This window comes from Salvelinus sp. IW2-2015, unplaced genomic scaffold (assembly GCF_002910315.2).
Source record: "Salvelinus sp. IW2-2015 unplaced genomic scaffold, ASM291031v2 Un_scaffold2011, whole genome shotgun sequence".
NCBI classification, from domain to species: Eukaryota; Metazoa; Chordata; class Actinopteri; order Salmoniformes; family Salmonidae; genus Salvelinus; species Salvelinus sp. IW2-2015.
The window spans coordinates 289,092-292,395 of record NW_019943360.1 but is presented as its reverse complement, the minus strand read 5'-3'; the positions used below and the strand labels follow the sequence as shown (position 1 = coordinate 292,395).

The 3,304-nt window shown below is 44.9% G+C and overlaps 1 long non-coding RNA gene across 4 annotated transcripts in view; it reads left to right on the top strand.

The window, feature by feature from the left end:
- The first annotated feature begins 843 nt into the window (after positions 1 to 843).
- LOC139024918 (uncharacterized) overlaps positions 844 to 3,304 on the top strand; it is a 109,394-nt gene continuing 106,933 nt past the window's right edge. For 2 of the 4 annotated variants that reach the window (XR_011476313.1, XR_011476314.1), the window contains exons 1-4: positions 844 to 936; positions 1,007 to 1,065; positions 1,202 to 1,221; positions 1,360 to 1,450. This is a non-coding gene — a long non-coding RNA (uncharacterized lncRNA). Of the gene's footprint in view, positions 937 to 1,002; positions 1,091 to 1,138; positions 1,157 to 1,190; positions 1,222 to 1,359; positions 1,451 to 3,304 lie in introns of those variants that run through there. The other 2 variants (XR_011476316.1, XR_011476315.1) reach the window with 2 other exon arrangements.

Sequence of the window (3,304 nt, the reverse complement as noted above, 5' to 3'; positions counted from 1 at the left end):
GTTAGTAACTTAACAGCAGCTGTCACCTGAATACGTTTAGTCCCACCTTAGCTAAAGCAGTCACGGTTCTGTTATTCTACATAAAGTCAGAGGGCAGGCACAGTAATTAGCTGGTACTAAAGCTAGATACTAGTGTCCTCAATTTACTAAGAAGTCAACGGTCTAGACCTGTCACGTAGCCTCTTACTAAAGCAGAGGGTCTTGGTGTCAGTAGTTCGTGACTACAGCAAGAACGTTCAAGTAGCTGACCTGACTCACTCTTCTGTAAAGAGACATAGGGTCAGACCTGACTGGATCCTGACCTGCTTTATAGGACTAAGCTTTACAGCTGCTATTATAGATAAGAATGATAAGAAAAAACTAAAGCCTTAGAACGCAGAGTGCTCAGCTGGTCACTTGGTAGAAGTTAGTCTACAGTAAACTGACGAGCTGACCCCTGCTTGGAGTCTGAGCTAGTCTGAGACTCAAAAGTGAAGGGTCAGTCAGTTGAGCTCTATAGTTATATAGAAGCAGGTCAGGTCAGTAGTCTATTAAAGCAGGTCAGAGTCAGGTCAGTAGTCTACTACAGCAGGTAGGTCAGTAGTCTACTAAAGCAGGTCAGGGTCAGTAGTACTACTAAAGCAGGTCAGGTCAAGTAGTTCTACTGTTGGCTGATAGTTCAGAAAGTATTGTCATTAATAGTGAATGTATCACAGCGTGAAACTCAGGTCAGACTAAACCAGGTCCATTATTACCTGCTTGGACCTGATGATGTACAGGTTCCTGGTGGTTATGTCACTACATCATCATTCACCAGCACAGAAACAAATACAACAGGTAGGTAATAACCTTGACCCCAACAGAGACACAGTCATATCATAGACACAATGATCATGTTCATCCCGATCCTTGACAGAGAGCGCTCTCGGAATATCACCTTTTGGACACTGATCTGGGGTTATGGGTTAGTGGGTAGGGTTAGGGTTAGTGTAGGGAGTAGGGGTAGTGTAGGGTTAGGTTTGTGTAGGGAGTAGGGGTTAGTGGTGGGGTTCGGGGTTAGTGGTAGGGTTAGGGTTAGTGGTTAGGGTAGGGGGTTAGTAGTAGGGTTAGGGTTAGTAGGATAGGGTTAGTGGTAGGGTAGGGGTTAGTGGTAGGGTAGGGTTAGTGGTAGGGTTAGGTTAGTGGTGGTTAGGGGTAGTGGTATGGGTTAGGGTTAGTGTAGGGTTAGGGGTTAGTGGTAGGGTTAGGTTAGGGTAGAAGGGGTTAGTGGTAGGGAGTAGGGGTAGTGGTAGGGAGTAGGGGTAGGTAGGAGTAGGGGTAGTGGTAGGGTATGGGGGTTAGTGGTAGGGAGTAGGGGGTAGTGGGTAGGGTTAGTGGTAGGGGTAGGGGGTAGTGGTAGGGAGTAGGGTTAGTGGTAGGGTTAGGGTGTAGTGGTAGGGAGTAGGGGGTAGTGGTAGGGTTAGGGGGTAGTGTAGGGTTAGGGGTGGACTGGACACCCCCACCATATTGATGTTCAGCATGTTATTCAGGCTGTCCAGGAGATCTGGACTCTGTTGTTCAGATCGTTGTTGATGTTGTTGAAACTGCTCCAGTCACCATAGACTGTTGTCTGGTCGTTAGCATCCTTACAGTTCTTCACAAGAGCTTCTCTGACTCTCCTTTTACACCATCTGCCTCGTTGAAGGATCTTTCCTGTGGGGAACGGCGTTTGTCAGGTGAACGTGGACTTCTTGGTATCATCATCAATGTACTAACATGGGAAAAGGTGACCTCTGTCCATATCCATGTTGTTTTATTGTAGTCTGCATCCGCAGCCTGGTGGTCACTCTTACACCTTTATAATCTACCTCCATGTCACGTTGACTCTTACACCTTTATAATCTACCTCCATGTCACGTTGACTCTTACACCTTTATAATCTACCTCCATGTCAAGTTGACTCTTACACCTTTATAATCTACCTCCATGTCACGTTGACTCTTACACCTTTATAATCTACCTCCATGTCACGTTGCTCTTACACCTTATAATCACCTCCATGTACGTTGACTTACACCTTTATAATCTACCTCCATGTCACGTTGACTCTTACCTTTATAATCTACCTCCATGTCCGTTGACTCTTACACCTTTATAATCTACCTCCATGTCACGTTGACTCTTACACCTTATAATCTACCTCCATGTCACGTTGACTCTACACCTTTATAATCTACCTCCATGTCACGTTGGCATTTATATCTTCAAGCTGCAGAAACATCAGTCAGACATTAAAACTTTTTTTAAAGTTCATACGTTTAACTCACACAAAAAGTCACAATTTCACAATCCAGACTTAAGATATGTTTAAAAGGAGTGTATATATTTGACAAAGCGGTTTTATGCGCTGACAGAAGGAAGATGATAATAGGAGTTTTTAAAATATGAGTCCTCACTGTCCGACGCCGAGTCAAGACCGAGACACTAATTGTGGTCTCGATACTGGACTCCGAGTACTAACACACTGGCTTGCACTAAACCGAGAAATGCAGTTATCAGGAGAATGTTATTGAATTGTGACTAGAAAAACAAATTTAGTTCACTTCAGAGATTTTCACTTATACAAAGTATCAGGAGTCGACTGTCAATCTTCACCTCCAAAATATTCCAATATCCAATGAGTAGAATTAGACGAGAATGGATGAGAACACTCTTGGACAGATGGAAGCAAATGTATCCAACACCAAGACACTCATTATGTGGTCTGGAGACGGAACAGGAGTCCTACAAACTGCTTCATCACAATGTAAGCTAAATGTGTTGGTACGAAACAAACCTGGCATATTATAAAGGAGAACATGTCCAAATTAATTATATGCATGCATATCAAACAGGAATATATATTAAATGAATAATTATGTGGTAAAACCGTGTTGTGTTTGTGTGCACAGAGACAGAACTCCCTATCAGAAAACACCTTTACTTGACATCATAAAATAAACATACAAAAATACTTAGGGTTGTCTCGATCCTTCTTCGGCCGCCTCCTCGTATTCGGTCCGTACCCCGGGAGCTTCTCGCCCTCCTCTCTTTTCCTCCCCCGCAGCCGCCATTTAGGCGGCCTGCACGGCTGGTTGTACTCTCCCCAATTGCTGCCATCAGCGTCTCCATTCCGGGTTCTCCCAGGAGGGAGCCAACGTCACGGCACGTACCCCTCATCACCAACCCCCGGGTAGACCTCCCAGATACCACCATGATTGTGTTTCTCCTCGCAGGGGATTAGACAGATGAACTGCATCCTGTCCAAGCCTCCAAACCAGAACCGTGGGGAGACATCAGCACCTGG